This window comes from Castor canadensis, chromosome 9 (assembly GCF_047511655.1).
Source record: "Castor canadensis chromosome 9, mCasCan1.hap1v2, whole genome shotgun sequence".
NCBI classification, from domain to species: Eukaryota; Metazoa; Chordata; class Mammalia; order Rodentia; family Castoridae; genus Castor; species Castor canadensis.
The window spans coordinates 61,579,658-61,602,335 of record NC_133394.1 but is presented as its reverse complement, the minus strand read 5'-3'; the positions used below and the strand labels follow the sequence as shown (position 1 = coordinate 61,602,335).

Genomic DNA, 22,678 nt, shown 5'->3' with positions numbered 1-22,678 from the left:
TTAGTTTAGTGCTTCTACCACTGTACTACACCACTTCTATACTTCTGGTGAAATTGCCCTTAATGTGATGCACGTTAGCACTTAATGTGACTAAGTTACCTGGCACTGGGAAAATGTGTAAAGTGTTTGAAATTTTGGGCCATTATCTAGGAAAAGGCAGCTCATCTCTATGTTGGATGAAAAAACATAATAACAAGTGCTTTAGAGAAAGGCTGTAATAAGCAGTTATATCTAAAGAAAACTGTTTTGTGTACTTTTAAAAAGCTATAAATAACTATGTTCTTTTTTCTTAAAACAATAAGTCATATTTACATTGCTAATAAATTGATAAGATGCTTCAACTTGCAAAGCCAAAACTTTTTATCTCAGTCATTTGCTATCCTCTGTATCAACTACATTTTTTTATCATGAATGTTCTTCCCTGCTACCATGGTTTTATATAATTACTTGCCAATGCAAGACTAAGAAAATTACAAAAAAGCAGGATTAGTATTTTTGACCTCCACACCTAAGAAAAACAGGAGTCATTGAACTGTAGAGTACTAAGAAATTTAAGAATATAGATAAATAAGAAATGGAATTAAATAGACAAACTATCTCTCATATAAGTTCAATTAAGAATTTGCCCCTGAATATTTGTACTTAAATGTACCAAGACCAAAAGGTAAAACATCATATTAGTTAACAGGAAATTCTTCTGATACACACAATAAAGGGAAAATGAAAGTAGTTTTTCCAAGTCAATCATGCCACATAGATTCAGCTAAATATGAGTCCAACATATCACAATACAGTCTTACACTTTGCTTTACATCTGTCCTGACAAGACTAATGTTTGGATCTATAGGACAAGAGGTGACACGAAATGGAATTTGGGATCATTATAGCTAGCCTAAGCTTGCTGGAAACTACAGACAAGCTAAATGTTATCATGCACAGCCCACAAATCAGAGTGAATGGTAAATCTAGGCCAAACACATGTTTCAAAATAGGCAGTAGTGTTGAGGTTGTTGCCAGCAGTTTCCAAATAACCAATAGCTGTTTGATGGACAGAATCTAGGATACCAAAAGCCCATATTTCCCTTTCTGATAATTTGACTTGCAAGGACAAATTGTTCAAGTGATCTAAGCAATAAATATCGTTATTCCTTGTTTAATCTTTTGGAAGTTTCCCATAAGCCTTCAGCATAAACAGAAAAATCCTTCAGATGGAAAAAAGTAAACAAATCTCCTTCAAACTTTTCTGGACTTATCTTTCAGTAACTTCTTGTATGTTCTTTTTACTTCCTGAGCTCAGTTTACTATCTCATTCTTTGTCTTTAAGTGCTATCACCTCAAGTCAGGATGCTTTTGTGAAAATCTGAACTTCTATGTCACATTTTCATAGACTTTCCCCAGTCTTCCAGTGTTTGATTGCTTGTTTCTCCTGTATGTTCTCAAAGCACCTGGGCATAACCCTAATATAACTTTCTCACCTTACTGTAACTAAGTATTTTCCAATAGTTGTGAGTTTCTTGATTTAAAAATAAAGTCTTGCTCTAGCTTATATTCACAAAAGGTAAAAATTTTGTCATATGAAAAGTTCTGAATGAATAATAATTCATTAATTTCCCATTCCTGCATGTATACTATCTTTTGAATTTAAAAGAAAATCTGGTTGCCTTCAAGTACTTACCCACAGAATGCACTTAACTCAAGGGAGTTTGCATAACTGGGCTTTTATTCTCTCTCAGTAAAGCATCTAGAGAGACCTTTGGAAAATCAGTACATTTACAGAAAGATGCTCAAGTTCTCTCATAATAACAAAAATGTAAAGTTAAATTATACTGAAGTATCATTTCTGTTCCACCAGATTGTCAAAAACTAAAATAAAAAAAAGATAATATATTCTGCTATCAAGACTATAGAAAAACAGGTACTCATTCAGCCTAGTAGATGTGCAAAATGATGCAGTCCCTTATGTAAGAAATTCAGCAATAGCTAATAAACCTATACATGCATTTAACCTTTGATGCAACAGTTATACTTTCAGAGTCCTACTTAGAAGAAGGAATTAGCAAAAGACTTATCTTATACATATAACTTGAATGCAAATCAGTTTTTAAGTCATTCAATACAGAATTATTTGTAGTTCAAGTAGTGGGAACAACCTGAATATCTATCCATAAGAGACTGGTTAAACAATGTGTAGTATAGCCACGTAAGACAGTACTATGCACCTACAAATAGAGTAAAGATTAGGTTTCATTCTCAGCAAATAGAATGAAGAAGAGTTTAGTGTGTTAGATTTCCACAGTATTTTGCAGTTTAATTTGGGATGTATTAGTACTTGGATAGGTTATACAAAAATTAAATACAAGAAGGATACACAAAAAATAAAATGGTTACCTACAGGGAATGAGACCATTGGAGGTGGGGGGGAGGTGAGCAGTAGGAACAGTTTATGAAATAAAGCTTGATTTTGAAACATGCAATATTTTACTTGGTGAAAATAATAAATGACCAAGGATGAAGGGGGGAGAGAGCAAATGTGAAAATTGAAGACAATGAACAAGTAACCTAACTATTTGATATATTACATCCACTTGACACTAATTGAATAAAATAATTTTGAGTGTGGTATTCTGACTGCATATATTTAGTAAAACATAAGGGTAAGAATCCAAATAGAAATTGTAAACTTTTAAAATAAATTTTGTGGTATTTTAGCTGTAATTATGAAACATTTTTCATGTGTTATCAGAGAAAATAAATGAGTACACCAGTGCTATTTGGAACTAAGTTTTCACTCTAATTCAAGAGATACAGATATGAAAAGGAGAATGATAAGGGATAATCATAGCATTTTGATTTGAATGAGATTAGTAGGAACAAAGCTTCCAAATTCTTTCTGATAAAAAAGCCTAAAATAAATGATACACAATAGCCACAAGCTCAGCTAGTCTTCAGATTTTAATTCCTAAATATTATTTCTCCCCCAAACTAACTAGGCTTTTGGAAAAAAAGACTGATTCCAGCTCAGATACATATAAAATACAGTTGGGTCTGGAACATGTTGTACCAGAAAGAAAAGGAACACGTACAAACTAACAGGGTTTTATTAGGACAAAAATCAGCTCTAAAGGCTCTTGATAACCAAATTGGACATAATATCAACATCAGCAAGTCACATCGTAAATACTCATGAAAAAAGGAGGGAAGTTCTTTTATAGAGAAGAATGCCAGTTAGCAAGTACAGAGGAATTACAAAATTATAAAATCACTATTTTGCAAAAAACCAAAGAACAGTTGATGCAGATGGAAATTTTCAATTATTGCTTAAAACTATTGAAAGAAAGGTTGTCGGGAAACAATATATGTATTGTCTTAAATTTCATTCCATAGATTGCTTATTAATTATAAGAAGTGACCCTTTATAATGGAGAAATCTGGCAGCTTCTATATTAACCAATTGACCAAACTTAGAATAACAAGTAGTTAAATAATTCAACAAGGTAGCCTTATATTATTCACTTCCTAATGTGATTCAATATAAAATTAAAAATCAGATGATATCAAGAAGATGCTGGAATAGGGAGTCTCAGGCCCAATTCCCTTTCTCACAAAGAAAGTTAAAAGACTGCTGGGGCCCAGGTTGAACATGGAGCAAACCTCATGAAAGCCAGTAGGAAAATCTATGTCACTCCCTTGCCCTCCACCTGACTCAGCACAGAGTACATAGGAGAAAACACCCATCTCCCAGCTTCTCCTTGGAGAAGGAAAGAGAAGACTGAGATGTGCATTCAACCTGCAGACTTTCAAGAAGTTTGCCTTAAGGACTGATTTATGTTTGCCTGAATGTAAGAATTGACAAGAAAGGGTATAAGTTGTGGGAAGAGAAAGAGTTGGCATGTGCATTCAATATTTAGAATTTGAGGGGAGCTATCAAAAATTTGGTTTTGCCTATTTCAGAGCTCTGTGGGCTGCTGAGAGCAAAGGGGAGTCTGGGTAGCTTGCAGCAGCTCAAGAAAACTTGCAGCAATACAGATGGATACTAGAGCTAGCAAGAGATTATAGCCCTGAACCTTCTAATTTACACTCACAAGTTCAGAAAAGATAAATCTATAAAATAGTTTGAGAAGCCTTTGAATCTCTAGCCCAGTTGCTGAAGAAAGAAGTAGCTATTTTTTCAAAGGCTTGTAAATCTCACCACAAAATAAGGCATGAGAAGAAACAGGAAAACATGGCCAATCAAAGTATCAGAATAAATTTCCATAATCCAATCCTAATAAAATTGTAGATAGATGAATCACCTGCAGAAATTCAAAATACCCATCATATAGATGCTCAAAAATCTCAGGAGGAAAATACATGAACAAAGTACAAATTTCAATAAAATGAATTGAAGAAAAATTTTGGAACTGAAGAATACAATAACTGAACTGAAAAATTCTCTATAGCAATTCAAAAGCAAATATAATCAAGTAGATGAAAGAACCAGATAACTCTAAGATAGGTTGTTTTAAATTATAATATCTCTCTTGTTATCAATGAGGGATACATTCTAAGACTTTCTTAAGGAACTGCACGTAGTACATATTACCTGTACATATCATGTTTTTTCTTATTCATGTCATACAAATTTAATGGCTTTTTCATCTTCACTAAGAGTTTATCATGCACTGTGCCTATAACTTTTGCAGTATAAGGTACAACAGTAAAACTGGCATGAATTTCTTCTTACTTCCTCACAATTTCATGAAGAAGACTCATTCTAATCATAGATCTTTGCAAACTCAGCATGATTTTTTTTCTTTCCTTACTAAGCTGAGAGTTTTCTCCTTTTACTTCAGAGAAACACTTTATGCTTTCTCTTTGGCATATCAAAAATGGCACCATCATTATTCTTGTGCTTTGGAGCCATTACTTAGGAAAATAAAGGTTACTTGAATACAAGTATGCAATACCATGACACTAAGTCTGATAATCAAGATGGCTACTTAAGTGACAGATGGACAGGTAACACATACAGCATAGGTACCCTAGAAAAGGAATAATTCATATCCCAGATGGGAGTGGGACAGGATGAGGTTTCATCATGCAACTCATGCTACAATTTAAAGCTTATAAACACTCAGCTACACACAAACCCTTAATCAACAAAGACAACTACATGATAGGGATCACCACGTACTTATCAATAATAACACTGAATGTTAACAAAAGACACCAATTGGCAAACTGGATTAAAAAGGAAGATCCAACAATCTGCTGCCTACAGGAGACCCACCTCAAAGACAGAAATAAGCACTGGCTGACAGTGAAAGGCTGGAAGAAGAACTACCAAGCCAATGGCCCCCCAAAACAGGCAAGAGTAGCAATACTTATCTTGGACCAAGTAGACTTCAAACTTACATTGATCAAACAAGATAAAGAAGGATACTCCATACTAATAAAAGGGGAAATACACCAAAAGGAAATAACAATTATCAACCTATATGCACCCAACCTCAATGCACCCAATTTCATCAAACATACTCTGAAGTACCTAAAAACATATATAAACTCTAACACAGTGGTAGTGGGAGACCTTAATACCCCCCTATCACCAATAGATAGGTTATCCAAACAAAAACTCAATAAAGAAATCCTACAACTAAATCACACCATAGATCAAATGGATCTAGCTGATGTCTACAGAATATTTCATACAACTTCTGCACAATATACATTCTTCTCAGCAGCTCATGGAACTTTCTCCAAAATTGACCATATCTTAGGGCACAAAGCAAGCTTCAGCAAATATAAGAAAATAGAAATAATCCCATGCATTCTATCTGACCACAATGCATTAAAACTAATGCAACAAACAACTAAACAACAAAAACAACAGTAAAAAACATGCAAACAATTGGAAGCTGAACAACACATTGCTTATTGATCAATGTGTCATTGATGAAATAAAAGAGGATATTAAAAGGTTCCTGGAAGTTAATGAAAATGAAAACATGACCTACCAGAACCTATGGGACACAGCAAAGACAGTCCTAAGAGGAAAATTTATAGCCATGAGTGCATATATTAAAAGGACAGAAAGATCTCAAATCAATGACCTAATGCTACATCTCAAACTCCTAGAAAAACAAGAACCAGGAAACCCCAAAACAAGCAGAAGAAAAGAAATAATCAAAATAAAGCCTGAAATTAATGAAATAGAAACAACAACAACAAAAATATACAAAGAATCAATGAAACAAAAAGCTGGTTCTTTGAAAAAATAAATAAGATTGACAGACCCCTGGCAAACCTGACTAAAATGAGGAGAAAAAAACCCAAACCAATGAAATTAGAAATGCAAAAGGGGAATAACAACAAACACCATGGAAATCTAGGAAATCATCAGAGATTACTTTGAGAACCTGTATTCTAATAAATTTGAAAATCTTGAGGAAATGGACAGATTTCTAGATATTTACAAACATCCAAAACTGAACCAAGAGGATATCAATCACCTGAATAGATCTATAACACAAAATTAAATTGAAGTAGATATCAAGAGCCTTCCAAAAAAGAAATGTCCAGGACCTGATGGATTCTCTGCTGAATTCTATCAGATGTTTACAGAACTAATACCAACCCTCCTTAAACTTTTCATGAAATAGAAAGGAAAGGAACACTGCCTAACTTGTTTTATGAAGCCAATATTACTCTCATCCCAAAACCAGACAAAAACACCTCCAAAAAAGGAGAGCTACAGAACAGTTTTCTTAATGAATATCGATGCAAAAATCCTTAATAAAATAATGGCAAACCAAATCCAACAACACATCAGAAAGATCATATACCATGACAAAGTCAGCTTCATCCCAGGGATACAGGGGTGGTACAACATACATAAATCTATAAATGTAATACAGCACATCAATAGAAGCAAAGACAAAAACCACTTGATCATCTCAATAGATGCAGAAAAAGCCTTTGATAAGATCCAACACCACTTCATGATAAAAACTCTAAGAAAACTAGGAATAGAAGGAATGTACCTCAAATTGTAAAGGCTTATATATGACAAACTTACAGCCAACATCATACTTAATGGTGAAAAACTGAAATCTTTTCCCCTAAAATTAAGAAGGAGACAAGGGTGCCCACTATCCCCACTCCTATTCAACATAGTACTGGAATTTCTAGTCATAGCAATTAGGCAAGAAGAAGAAGTAAAAGGAATACAAATAGGTAAAGAAATTGTCAAAATATCCCTCTATGCAGACGACATGATCCCATACCGCAAAGACCCAAAAAACTCTACCCAAAAACTTCTAGACACCATAAACAGTTTCAGCAAGGTGGCAGGATACAAAATCAACTTACAAAAATCATTAGCTTTCTATACACCGACAATGAACAAATTGAGAAAATGCATATAGAAACAATTCTATTCACAATAGCCTCAAAAAAAAAATCAAATACCTAAGAGTAAATTTAACAAAGGGTGTGAATGACATCTACAAAGAGAATTACAAACTCCTGAGGAAAGAGATCGAGAATGACTATAGAGGATGGAAAGATCTCCCGTGCTCACGGATTGGGAGAATCAGCATAGTAAAAATGGCCATACTACCAAAAGCCATCTACATGTTTAATGCAACTCCCATAAAAATCCCAATCACATTCATCATAGAGATTGAAAAATCTACCCTGAAGTTCATTTGGAAACACAAGAGACCACGAATAGCCAAGGCGATACTCAGCAAAAAGAGCAATGCTGGAGATATCACAATACCTGACTTCAAACAATATTACAAAGCAATAGCAATAAAAACAGCATGGTATTGGCACAAAAACAGACATGAAGAACAGTGGAACAGAATAGAGGACCCAGATATGAATCCACACAACTATACCAACCTCATTTTTGACAAAGGTGCCAAAAATATACAATGGAGAAAAGACAGCCTCTTCAACAAATGTTGCTGGAAAGAGTGGTTACCCGTCTGCAAGAAACTGAAACTAAATCCATGTCTACCACTTGTACTAGTCTCAACTCAAAATGCATCAAAGACCTTAATATCAGACCTGAAACTACAGGAAGGAGCAGAAAGCCCTCTAGATCTAATAGGTACAGGCAAGGACTTCCTCACTAGAACCCCAGCAGCCCAACAACTAAGAGAAAGGATGGACAAATGGGACTTCACAAAATTAAAAAGCTTCTGCACAACAAAAGAAATGGTCTCTAAACTGAAGAGACCACCCACAGAGTGGGAGAAAATATTTGCCAGCTGTACATCAGACAAGGGACTGATAACCAGAATATACAGGGAAATTAAGAAACTAAACTGTTCTAAAATCAATGAACCTATTAAGAAATTGGCAACTGAACTAAACAGAACTTTCTTAAAAGAAGACATTCGAATGGCAAAAAAGCACATGAAAAAATGCTCACCATCTCCATCCATAAATGAAATACAAATCAAAACCACACTAAGATTCCATCTCACCCATTAGAATAGCCATCATCAAAAACACCACCAACAACATGTGTTGGTGAGGATGTGGGGAAAAAGGTACCCTCGAACACTGCTGGTAAGAATGCAAGCTGGTGCAACCACTCTGGAAAAAAATTTGCAGGCTTCTTAAAAATCTAAGCATACACCTTCCATATGATCCAGCAATCCCACTCCTGGGGATATACCCAAAGGAATGCAACACAGGTTACTCCAGAGGCACCTGCACACCCATGTTTATTGCAGCACTATTCACAATAGTCAAGTTATGGAAACAACCAAGATGCCCCACTACTGATGAATGGATCAAGAAAATGTGGTACTTGTACAGAATTTTACTCAGCCTTGAAGAAGAATGAAATCTTATCATGTGCAAGTAAATGGATGGAACTGGAGAACATCATTCTGAGCGAGGTTAGCCAGGCTCAGAAGACCAAAAATCTTATGTTCTTCCTCATATGTGGACTTTAGATCTAGGGTAAATGCAGCAATGTGGTTGGACTTGGATCACATGACAAGGGGAGAACACATATGAGAGGTATGGGGATAGGTAGAAAACCCAAAACGTGAAAGCATTTGATGTCCCCACTCCAGAAGAACTAATACAGAAACCTTAAAGCGACAGAGGTTAACATGAGAAGGGGATCAGGAACCAGTGTAAAGATCAGTTAGAGTTGAATCAACATGGGTTGTAACACATTTGTACATGGAAGCAATGCTAGGAATCTCTTTGTATAGCTATTCTCAACTAGCAAAAATGCTTTGTCTTCCTTATTATGCTTATGTCTTTTTTTCAACAAAATTAGAGATAAGGGCAGAACAGGTTCTGCCTGGAAGTGGTGTGGGGGAGGAAGGGGGGTGAGCAGGGGGAGAAATGACCCAACAATGTATGCAGATATGAATAAATGAATAATAAAAAACTAAATAAATAAAAAAATAAAGCTTATGAATCCTTTTATGAATTGTTTGCTTCTGGAATTTTTCCATTTGATAATTTCAGACTTTTGCTGACTGTAGATAACAAAAACCAGGGGCAATAAAACCATATATAAAGGGGGACTACTGTATCCATCCAAAAAGAAAAGATAACAACAGAAGAGTGGAGAAAGCCTGAGAGACTTAGGAAACATCATCAATTTGACCAATGAATTAATTGTGGAAGTCTCAAAAGGAAAAGAGTGAAGGGAAAGAGGAAGAAATTTTATTTGAAGAAATAATCACTGGAAACTTGCCAAAATCAGAAATGAAATGGATATCCAAATTGAACAAAGTCAACAAACTAATTAGGAAGGACTGATGACATTCACATCAACACACATAATAATAATAAATAAAAATAATTATAAAATATCAAAAGTGAAAATAGATGGTTTTTAATAGCAGCAAGGGGAAAGTAACTCATTACATATAAGAGAGCCTCCATAAAATTATCAGCATATTTCTCCACAGAAACCTTAGGGTAGAAGGAAGAGGAAAATTACACTAAAAGTGATAAACGCAAAAAAAAAGAAAAAAACTATCAATAAAGAATACTATATCCAGCAATGCCATCCTTTAAAAATGAAAGAAATAAGGATACTCCCAAATAAACAAACAAAAACTAAGGGAGTTCATGACCAACATTCTTGTCTTACAAGAAATGGTAAAGGCAGTTCTTCAGGTTCATATGAAATATACTTGACAGTAATATGAAACCATAAGCTCAAATATAATATACAGACAAGAAGACAATATTGCAGTGTATAAATCACTTTTAGTTATGATATAGAAGATAAAAGACAAAAGTATAAAAATAAGTATAGCTATAAGATATTCTAGTGAACATACAATGTAAAAATGTGATTCGTGACATACAATATAAAAAATGGAATGGATGGGGAAAGTAAAAGGGTAGAATTTTAATGCAATTGAAGTTAAATTGTTACCAACTTAAAACATCAGCTTATTCTTGTTGACTAGTAGAGGTTTTAGGTAAACTCCATGGTAATCATGAAGAAAATACATAAGATTCATAAAAGAAAATAAGAAAGAATTCAAAGCATATCAGCACACAACTCAATGAAATACAAAGGAAGACAGAGAGGAAAAAGGGGACAAAAACACTATAAGACAGTTGTAATTCCTTTCCTATTATGATTATATGAAATGAAAATGAATTAAACTCCTCAAGCAAAAAAAGAAACAAGATTCTTCTACATGCTGCCTTCAGTAGACTGCTTTACATTTAATGACAGATATAGGTTGAAAGTGAAAAGAACAGGAAAAATATTTCATGCAAATGGTGACTAAAGAGAGAAAGGGTTGCCATATTTTTAACAGAAAAAAACTAACTTTAATTCAAAATTTCTCACAGAGAAGGACATAATGTAATGATCAAAAATTCAGTTAGCCAGAAAGATGTATCAGTTTTAAATGTATATGCAAGGAACATTAGCGCTTCCAAATATATGAATGAACTATTAACAAAATGAAGGAACAAATAGATAGCAACACAATTATAGTAGAAGCTGATAACCTATTTTCAACAATGGATGGAACATCCAGACTGAAGATCAATAAGGAAACAGAACTTGAACAACACTAAGCCAAGTGAACCTAACAGACTTAAACAGAATATTCTACTAAACAGCAGCAAAATAGATTTTTCTCAAATGAAGACATATGACACTAAGGATCTGCTGTATAGCATCATACTTACAGTTAACATTACTGTAGTACACACTTAAAATTTTAAGGGGATAAATGTCCTGTTAAGTGTTTTTAACACACTTTTTAAAAATATCTTTCTGTACTCTTGATAGTACATTTTTCACATTAATCTAATCATGAGGAAGCAACTAAACAAATCCAAGCACTGACATATTCTATAAAACAAATATTCTAGAATTTTCAAAAATTATATTTCATATTTTAAAAGTATTATTATAGTTTTAAAGAAACTATTAAACATAATAACCTAATGTAGTTTATAAACCTAAGACTTCCTTGAAAACAGAATTTTTAAAAATATACATCTATAAAATTATTTTTATACTTATTATTTCTGAGTAACAAAATATACCAAACGCACAGTGGTTTAAAAATATTTATCATTTTATGATCACTTATGGTTTCTGTAGGTCAAAATTCAAGAATGGTGTTTCTATGGGTGCAAGTTTCTCATGAGGCTGCAGTCCAGGTGGCTGAAGCAGCTATAAGCTGGGGGGATATTTGCTCCTCACATTTCAGTTTTGGCTCTCAGCAGAACTGTATGTTTCTCTGAAGGTCATATGGTACTGCTTTCAAGGACGGTGTTAGTCCAGTTACACAGATAGTTGGATAATTGGGATTGGGCCTTCTGTTTTCAAAGATGAGTGAGTTTGTCAAAGCTTTTCTTTCTAAACCAGTGCAACTTGTGTTAAATAGTGCTTATTGGTCAGCAGTCACAGCCAGCTATGGAGCCAGTGAGCAGTGTGAGTCCTGGAACAACGGACGAAGGACATGCTCCTGCTGAGGTTCCTCTGTGCCGCCATGCCATTCTCTATATATAAAATGTCAATAATCATGTAATAATAATAATAATAGAGGTCTCTTTTATGAGAAATTAGATACTTAGTCAACATTTGAAATCAAGGTTTCAAAAAGTATTATCAGCACACAGCAATGCTCATTGCAGCTGGCATCAATAAAAGGAACATCCTTCATGTAAGGTTCTCTATCCATAGCAAAACTGAGGCTGTGGCCTTTGTCTGGAGTAAACAGGACAGATGCCAGGCAGGCCTCGCTAGGTATCTTTTGTAGCCAAGTCATGATTCTGGGATCACTGTTTTCCCACATGGCAAAGCTTTAAAAATCTTCATAGTCTATAACACTATGATCCCACTTCTATAGGAAGTAACTCTTTCACAGGAAAGAGCATTAAATACAGAAAAAGTATTAACTGTAATAGAAATAAGCTGAATGTCCAACCAAAGACAAATTTTGAAATAAATTATATCTACTTAGTGGTTATTATGCATATTTTTAAATTTATGCCTATGAATAGTTTGGTAATAAGTTATGAAATATGTATTATGTGTAAAAAGAATATGAAATTGTACATAAAGTGCCAAAATTTTGTGCAAAGAACTATACAAAAATAATGAAAAGATACTCATCTTTAGATGTTGACAGTTGGGTTTTTTTTCATCTTGCTTTTCTATATTTTATAATTTTCCTTTAATGAGATTCCATCACTTTTCCTAACAAGAAAGGTAAAGCACTGATTTTAAAAGTGCTAACATAAGGGCTGGAGGCATGGCTCAAAGGCTAGCAAGCATGAGGCCTGAGTTCAAACCCCAATACTGGGGGGAAAAAAGTGCTAACATAAGAGTTCTTGGTATACAAAGAATGATTAACCTTGTCTAATAATGAATTAAAATTTATGTAAATTATTTTAAGACAAAATATCAAGGGATACAGTTAAGCAGTACTTTTGAGAATTTAAAGGATCTTTTTACTTAACTTTCAAAACATTAATACCTTCTAAAAGCTCATGGAAGAAGAGATAAATATTAACAGTAACATTTCAGCTATCTCTAATTCTATTTTCTCCTTCTAATAACTAAATCAGCTGCAGCTGAGAACAAGGAATTAACAAGAAAGGATCTGCAAAAGGGAGAGGAAACCAAAGGGACCACTTTGTGCCATGCTGTTTTACACGACCATATTTATTTTTGAAACAACCTTATTAGGTTATTTTACATATATGTTATCTTATTTAACCTTAACAGCAATCCTGTGAGGTATTTTATAGATGAGGAAACTGGGGTTTGAAAACAGTACATAACCTAGCCTGGCCCGGGAGTGGGTGTGAGGGGGACCACTCATACCTGCAATCCTAGCTGATCAGGAGGCAGAGATCAGGGGATTGTGGTTTGAGATCAGCCATGGCAAACAGTTAGCAAGACCCCACTCTCAGCCAATAAAAAACTGGGCATGATGGTGCATGCGTGTCATTCCAGCTATGTGGGAAGCATGAATTAGGGGAACAGAGGCACAGGAAAGCCTGGGCATAAATGTGAGGTCCTATCTCAAAAATAACAACAACAAAAAGGACTGGGGACATAGCTCAAGTGGTAGATCGCCTGCCTAGCAAGTCCAAACTCCAGATTACATAATTTGACTAGTGGGAAACAAACAGAAAAAGTTCTGACTTACAATCCTTTGGGTATATCTCTAGGAGTGGAATTGCTGGATCATATGGCAGTTCTATTTTTAGTTTTTTAAGAAGCCTCCATACTGTTTTCCATAGTGGTTGTACTAATTTACATTCCTAACAACAGTATGTAAGGGTTCCTTTTTCCTCCACATCCTCACCAACATGTTGTTTATATATATTTTTTTATTGTTGTTGTGCTGGGTGGGTGTACATTGGAGTATTTACAAAGGTTCCTAAAATACATCAAATAGATCATATTGAATTCACCCCCTCCACTGCTCTCTTTCATCCCCCCTTCTGATTTATGTTCTTAATGATAACCATTCTAACCAGAGTGAGGTAGAATCTTGACATGGTTTTGATTTGCATTTCTTTTATGGTCAGGGATGTTGAGCATTTCTTCAGGTGCTTTTTGGCCGTTTGGACTTCTTCCTTTGAAAAAGCTCTGTTCAGTTCATTTGCCCATTTCATCATTGGGTCACTGATTTTTGGGGAGTTTAGTTTTTTGGGCTCCCCGTATATTCTGGTTATTAAATCCTCATCAGATATATAGCTGGCAAAGATTTTCTCCCACTCCATGGGCAGCCTCTTCAATTTGGTGACCATTTCTTTTGTAATGCAGAAGCTTTTTAGTTTCATGTAGTCCCATTTGTCAATCCTGTCAAGAGAAAGTTGCTGAGCCATTTGAGTTCTATGTAGGAAGTCTGTTGCCTAGGCCTATGAATTCCCATTGTGTCCCCTACTCTTTCCTGCACTAGCTTCAAAGTTTCAGGTTTTATATTAAGGTCCTTAAGCCACTTTGAGATGAAACCATATAGGATGAAAGACATGAATCTAGATTCAGTTTTCTGCATGGAGATACCCAGTATTCCCAGCAACATTTGTTTAGAAAGCTGTCTTTTCTTCATGGTAAGTTTTTGGGACCTTTGTTAAAAATCAGGTGGGTATAGCACTGTGGATTCATATCTGGGCCTTCTATTCTGTTCCACTGGTCTTCATGTCTGTTTTTAGGCCAGTACCATGCTGTTTTTACTGCTATGGCTCTGTAGTGTAGTTTGAAATTGAGTACTGTGATACCTCCAGAGGTGCTCTTTTGCTCCATATTGCCTTGGCTATTCACAGTCGTTTGTGCTTCCAAATGAAGGAATGTTAAGTCAGGTTACAATAAAGGTACCTGCACATCCATGTCTATTGCAGCATTTTTCACAGTAGCTAATCTATGGAAACAGCCAAGATGCCCCACTACTGATGAATGAATTAAGAAAATGTGGTATTTTTCACAATGGAATTTTATTCAACCATTAAAAAAAACTGACTTTTTTTTTTTTTTTTTTTTTTTACAAAATCAGAAAACAGGAGGGCACAACAGTTCCTGTCTGGTGGGTTGGTAACAATGGGATGAGGAAGGATGTGAGTAAAAGGTTTAGTAGGGTGAATATAGTGCAAATACTGTGTGCACATGTATGTAAATGGAAAAATGATACCTGTTGAAACTATTCCAGGAATGGGGGTAAAGGAGGGGATAAAGGAGAGTGGTGGAGGGGGTGGAATTTAACTATGATACATTTGGTATATCGTAAGAACTTTTGTTAAATGCCATAATGTATTCCCAGAACAACAATAAAAAAAATTTTTTTAAAGAAAGAAGAAATTCTGCATTCTTTACACGGACACTGGGCTCCACTGAGAGCTTTGTATGGCATCATTTTTAAACAGAATTTATCCGCACTTCTTAGTTGGTTTTCTCATTCTAAAGAACATATGTAAAAACATCAGCATATGAGAGAAAGGAAAAGAAGAATGCTAAAACAACAGCAGTAGGAAATGAAAGCTGACAAAAGAAAAAAGTAGTGAAAAGCAGCCAAAGAATTCAAAAAGCATAGCTGTATGGCGCCATGGAACTATTTCATGACGACATACAGCCATCCATAACGCTGAGGGAATCATGCTCAATACTTCACTTTCCATATCCTCAGAAGTATAGGTGGAATATAACAATTATTTTCCAAAGAAAACACTCTAGCTCTCTACCTCAAGTGTTCTCAACAGATGAGGTGTTTCTTTTGTTTTATTTTTTTAGTATTTGAAAATCCAGTAGAAGATTTACAAACACAAGACGATTTCTAAAACTGAGGCCCCTCAGAAGAGGCAATATCCAGATTCAGAACTTGCTTGTTGCTTATCTTCCAAAAAACTGAAGGATAGACTTAACAGCTATTTGGTTTTATTGATAGGCTTTGAAATATTTTGCTAGCACAACTTAAAAGTGGAGTTGAAGCATCAACTGAAGCTTTCTATGCTACTGTGGTTTAAATTGAATGCTGCGCTTTGTATAAACATAATTTTTGTGGTTTAACTTAGGCTGTTCTCTGTGGTCTTCCCATATAATGGGAATGCGTCAGAAGCACAGCTTCGTTTCCTGTGTAGGCTGGAAACTGTTAACAGCAAAGTTTGGAGACCGTCTGAGTGAGCTCTTTGCCATATGTTAAACTAAACTTGATATGAAAAATCATTTCGGTTTCCCGTTTCCCAGAGCATTAAAAAGAAAAAAGCAGCTCAGTCTTTATAAATATAAAAAGCATCTGTCTGCACAGGAAATTCTACTCTGTTATTTTGCAAATGATCCCTACTTATATTTACAAGAGAAATCAGATCCAATGAACTATATAGGAAGTAATGCACCATTTTGTTTAAAATTTTGAAATACATATTCATAATTCTGTACAGCTAGCTGGACTGTGAACAATCTTTGTACAGAGATCTCAACAGTGCTGCCCAGCATGGTCCTAACGCATTTATGTTTCCAAGTGAAAGGAGATGGAATATTTTGATAGCATACTGCTAACTTAAACATTTCTAGCAGATGTAATTTTTGTGTTTATATGCTCCCACCACCATTTTCAACTCAGGAAGACTCATGAGCATTCACAAAAATGCTTGGCACAGTCTCATTATAATTTTGCACTTCTTTACTCTATGAACCTCAAAAATATTCTCCTTGAGGTCTCTTACCCAGGTATAAATGTCTTTCAGTTACTCTTCAGTAGACCTTTAAGAATCTCTTTCTGTGACTGCCTTTTGGCCCACCTCCCTGTTGTTACCTATAATTTTGTCATTTCTTTTGCTCTAAACCAGCTTATTCTAAAAGCCATCCCTTAGTTTCACACCATTCCATAGCGCTCAGAAGAAATGCATGACCAGAACTCTGATCAAACATTGTAGTTTACAAAGGTCTTCATGCTACTTTTGTAACAGCCCATATTTTACCAGCAGTCCTCTCTCAGACCTGACTATATACTCTTTCTTACTTTACCAACTCAGTACTCCAGTGTTTATCCTCAATTTCATTGATTGTTTTCTTACTCCCTGACATATCAAAGACTTTTAAGAATCTCAGTCTTTTCATCTAACAGCATCTTCATGGCATTTCCAGCTAAATAAATTAACTGTGAAACCATTCATTTTTCTCTAGATTTCTTTTCTTTTTCTCTCCTTTATCTTGCTTTTCATTCATTTTCATTCTTTTAGTAACTTAAGTCACTTCTTGCTCTCAATTCACTTATTTTCGTTTCTTTATCCAAAATCATATTAAAATCATATATTAATAGCTACAAGTCATCCATCATCAAGAAGTGCCTACATTTAATAATTTCTCCGGTTTAAAAGTTGCCATCTCTTTTTCTCCAGTGCGTGCACGAATCTGTTACCACAATTTACAATTGCTGGTGATCTCTGGCAAGAAAGCCTGATATATTTTTTAGTATGACAACTGAAAAAGAAATTCTAATCAAAATAAAAGAATAATATAAGAGTGAAAAGAAAATTTACATGCAGAAACAACACTTTTGGTTAACTGTATATGAAAATAATGACTTTTGATATGAAAGGAAAAACTAGGTAAACTTATAATCTTGATCTAATCTGTAGTTATGGGGCATTTACAGAAATCTTCAGAGTAAATGGAAAAGTTAACATTTGTTCATATACAAGCTGTTTGAAAACAGTTTAAAAATCTAAATAAATGTACAAAAATCTTGTCTAAAGAAAAAACTACATATCAAAAGTAAAAACTAAAAAGAAACAAAAAAGTGAAAAGTATAGAACCATCATAAAAAGCGTCTCTCATGCGCAGAGAGACTCGGTCCTCTAACTACTTGGGAGACTGAGATGGGAACGATCGCCCTTGGCAAAAAGTTTGGGAGACCCCATCTCAAAAAAAAAAAAAGTGGGCATAGTGTTTCACAAATGTTATTTCACCTTCCGTTTGGCAGGAAGCATAAAATAAAAAGATCATGATTCAGTCCTGCTGAGGCATCAATGTGAAACCCTATCTCTAAAATAACCGGAGCAGAAAGAACTGGAGGCATGGTTCAAGTGGTAGAGCACTTACCTAGCAAGCGCAAAGCTCTGAGTTCAAACACCAGTACTGCCAAAAAAAAAAAAATGTCTGTTGTGAGCTGGCGATGTAGCTCAATACTAGAGCACCTTGAAGCTCAGTGCTAGATCACTTTGCCTAACAGGTGCAATACCTGGTTTAATGTCCAGAACCAAAAGAAAAAATGAAATATCTTCTGCCATGAATAAATATACATGAAATATAAAAAACCTGCCACTGTAATGCCAATATTTGGCTGTCCACTTTATGCTCCTTCCTTTACAACACAAATCTTTGAGATAGTATCTTTTCAGCAAAAGGATTAAAATGGTTCTCTCAGATAAAAATTTTACTCTTACCTAACAGACTAGGAAACTGCAGCTATAAGCCCTCCTTAATAAATGGTGAAGGTAAACTATATTTCTGTGACAACTGATAACAACCCCAGCTGAATGGTTTTCTTCTGTCTGTTCCTGAGGATGTGGCGATATCAAAATTCTCTCAGCCTGGATCTGTGTAGGAAAAGAGCTTGACACCCATTGAAACCAGAAATCCCACTGTGAATTGGAAAGCCTCTGAGAAAAGACTCAATATAAATGCATATTCTTTGTGTGGAATTGTTTTCCCATGTTTACAGGTATCTATCAGTCTTTTTGTCTGTAGTTCAGTCTCAGGTGGCTAGAGACTGAGTAGCTGGCGTGTGCTTCCCTACACTCTGTTTGGTCAAAGCACTGCACATCCTTACACACTTGTGCATCATTATGTTCTATTAGCTCTAGAAAAATGTTCATCATTTAAAAGCCCAAAGCTTTTAGCAATTTTTATGGTATACTCTTGAAATATTTAATTTAATATTTAGCTTAATTTAATGTTTAATTTAAAATAATTAATTAGCCTATTCCCTACACACTTTGTAATACAAAGCATTTAACAAGATAAATTCTTTTAAGTGTTTCTTCTTAAATTACTTCCGTTTTTCCTTAAAAAAAAATAAACTCAAGTCAGCTTCAAAACTTTGGGGGTCATACTCAGGTAATAAAAGAACTCTAGTCACTTTGGTAATACAATAGTTTCAATAAAGTAAGTATAAATCCTGTCTCATGTAATAATCACAATACTGGACTTCATTCAAGATTAAAATTTCTCCTCATCCTGCAGGAAAGAAGCCTTCAGTGGGAATTGAGGCTTTGTCTCTACCTACAGCCTTGTATCTCTGATTAACAGTGGTTTCTAAACTGTCAAAGGTCAAAGTGAGGGAAAGTAGAGAAGAATAGTAAAGGCCAACTTCTGTTTTAACCAATTCTTGCATGAGAAGGAAGGAAGGAGAAAGGGAGGGAGGGAAGGAGGGAGGGAGGGAAGAAGAAAGGAAGGAAGGAAGGAGAAAAGAAGAAATCTTTCTGGAGCAGATATTTAGAAAAGTAGAAACTTTATCACTAGATGAAGGAGACTTTTTCTCTTCTTAACCTTCTTCCTCCATCCCCAGTTACCCACTTATCCTCCCTAATAAGGCAAATTTTCTTATTCAACAGGCAGTATTCTCTAGACATTGGTACTTAATGAAACCATTTATAAAAAACCCTTGGAATTGTTTCAAAATTCCAATGTATCTTAGGCTTACCTGATGTGATAATAATATATAAGCAAAGGTTTTTTTAATTTTTTCTATAAGTCATGATGCATTTTTGTTTAGTCAATACTGAATGAGCATTTCAATTTCATAACCACAAGTCCCTGTATCTCTTCTGTGCAGTTCTAAGTTGTTGCTATGTGGTAAGCTTGACTTTCTAGAAAGGAAACAATGATAAATTCTAGTTCTTTTTTTTGCTGGTTCACCTAGTTTCTAAAATAATTTACTTTGATAATGTATAACTCCTCATTAAAGACATATATTACTGATGGACTGGCTTATCTTTAAATAAGTTATTTAAAAGAATTTATAGTTTAAAGTAACAACAAATTATAAACCATATGTAGAACACTATCTACAAATTACTTTTTAAAATATCTACTCTAGTTAGAATCTTTTGCAAACTTGCTAAGTTTTATACCCAGAGTTAGGTACCTCTATGATGGTATTTTCTCACTATCCTGGGGAAAGTCCCTCCACCCACAAGCACCTTTGGCAGTAGGTGGTCTCTAGCTTTGCTGACTCCTAAAGGTTTAATTTTTAAATATATATTTCTGGTCTTTGCACATTTCTGCAGAAATGCCTTGCTAGGTATCTTGCTTTTAATTAAGTCTTCCTTAGCTAACTCCTGCATCTGGGTTGGTCTTTTCAACTGCATAACCATGGAAAATCTACCTCACTATGGTACCTTTATGCCAAACTTCATTTCTTAAGATGTCTTGTTTTAATCAAAACAGTTATGTGCAGCTTTTTTAGGCATAGTTAAGCACTGGTATTTTCTCTCTCATAAAGGGATAGTCACCTGGATTGCTCTGTTAATATCTAGCAAGTGTTCATTCTTCAGTATTATTCTTTCTTATCCTTTGAGTGTTAACTGTACTAAATTGACAGTCCCAAGTCATGCAGTATTTTATGAAACACTTGATTAGAGGGGCTACCTTAAAATAAATAAAAGCAAATTTTTAAATGGTTTTGAACATTTAGAAATTTAGCAAGCTGATCTTTGTGATTACTTAAATTCAGTTCATTTATATATAAGCCAAAGTCAGATTTTCATGTTGGTCTATTTTCTTGAAGCATTCTTTAAAAATTTTGACAAGTCTTTGAAGTAAAATTCAACAGCTTTAAGGACACTTAATTTAATTTTCTTTTTATATCTTCATCATGCTATGGTGAAAATAAGAATATTTTCATTGCAAAGTTTAATATAACCTTTGTGCTATATTTCTGCTTTTAAAAAGGATTTCTCTTAATCATTTTTAAATCCATCTTAAGCTATAAATGTATTCATTATTCTGTCACTCTATGAGTCTAATGGAAGAATAACAGCTGTTGTCTGGTCTCTAAATAACTGCAATAGGGGTTTTCAGAGTAATGTAGAGACAGTATCAGAATAGCACAAGCCACAGACACAATGCAAAATTAATTGAAAATTGGTGATCTGAGAGTTGGAGACACTTTTATGGCATGTAGACACTTTTATGGCATGTAAACACTTGTTCAGAAGCTAAAATAACAGTGATTCATTAATCCAATAGAATTTCCTCTTCTGGCATCTAACAGAAATGTTAATTGATTATCAATCATTACCTTATAATAAAAGGGCTGAAGTTTGCAATTCTGAATGTATAGCCAGAAAAATTATGTGAGAGATATAAATGTTATTAAAAAAAGACAAACCACTTCAAGCTAAATTGTTTTAAATTACATTGACCTCATCCCTGTACCTTTGAAACCTGTCCCTAATTAAAAGCAATTGATTCACTCTTCCATCTTTCTCCTAAAGGCTATCAGATCTCAAATTCGAAAGGTTAAGAGCTCCTTGCCAAATTATTCTGCAGTTGGGCTTCCCTTTGAGATTCTTAAATGATGACTAAGGCACAAAACAGATAAATAAAATAGTATTCAATGAATCTAACCTTAAAAATTAAAACGACATCTTGTTCCCATTGGAGAAGGTGGTAAAATTGAAGTACTTTTTGCCATAAAACCATTATAGCACAAAAACTTGGAAAAGCTGAGACATCAAAGTGAGATCTGAGAGGGGCCACCTTGCCAAAATTCAAGTTTCTCATCCACATCCAGAATAAAAAGGTCAAGTTTCTGGAAATTAAGACTGTGAAGAAGACTTCTTGGAAAGATTGTGCTGCATGGTAAGCATGATGCCCATGGGAGGGCAGGGGCATGAGTATCTACTGCACTGCTCAGCTCAGCTCTGGCTTCAGGATTACTGGAACCCTCAGAGGACTTGACAGGTGTTCACTGGAGCAGGGGGACATAACAGGTTGGTGTAAGCCTCACAACTGACAAAATGAAAACATGAGAGATGAGTCAAGTGGTCCGTGTTAGAAAAGGGAGACACATCTAGGAATTATATGCTCTCTTTTTCAAAGGCAAATCAAAGGTCCCTAAATCTCAGAGCCCAGATGGAGCCCTACTCAGAAGAGAGCCTAAAAGACACTGGGGAATATGCTGGCCTCATAATGCGAAATTGCATTGGTGAGGTCCAACTGCAAATTACAAATATCTTAGGTGGAGATAACACAAGCAACCTTACGGCAGTATCAATCAAGCAGTAATTCCCTGCATCCCTTTTCCTCCTGTACCTTCATGCCCCAAATAGTAAGAGATCATAAACTTCAGTAAGCAAGAATAAAAGAATAATAAAATCACTCACTGGAGAAGAGTGAATCTCTTCCCACTGTCTTGCAGATTCTCTCCTGCACCAGGCCCTAGTTGGGTGAGAAGAAAAGATTTAATACTTCAACAAGCTTGGAGTTGTGATTATTTCCCGGACCAGAAAATTTATACTACTAAATCAAGGCTGTGTTAACAACTTAAAGCTACATAAGAACTTTGGTCACCTAAGAAACTAGGAGCTGGGCTCACGCCCAGCAGAGATCAGAAAGATCAAAGTTCAAGGCCAGCCTGGGAAAATAGTTCACATTACCCTATCTTGAAAATTCCCAACACAAAAAAGGGCTGATAGTAGAGTAGAGCACCTGCCTAGCAAG

The 22,678-nt window shown here is 35.0% G+C and overlaps 1 long non-coding RNA gene across 1 annotated transcript in view; it reads right to left on the bottom strand.

The window, feature by feature from the left end:
* The window catches only part of LOC141410914 (uncharacterized), a 37,388-nt gene extending 14,993 nt beyond the window's left edge, over positions 1-22,395 (bottom strand). The window contains exon 1 of the long non-coding RNA XR_012435717.1: positions 22,342-22,395. This is a non-coding gene — a long non-coding RNA (uncharacterized lncRNA). The remainder of the gene's footprint in view (positions 1-22,341) is intronic.
* Between the last annotated feature and the right edge of the window lie 283 nt (positions 22,396-22,678).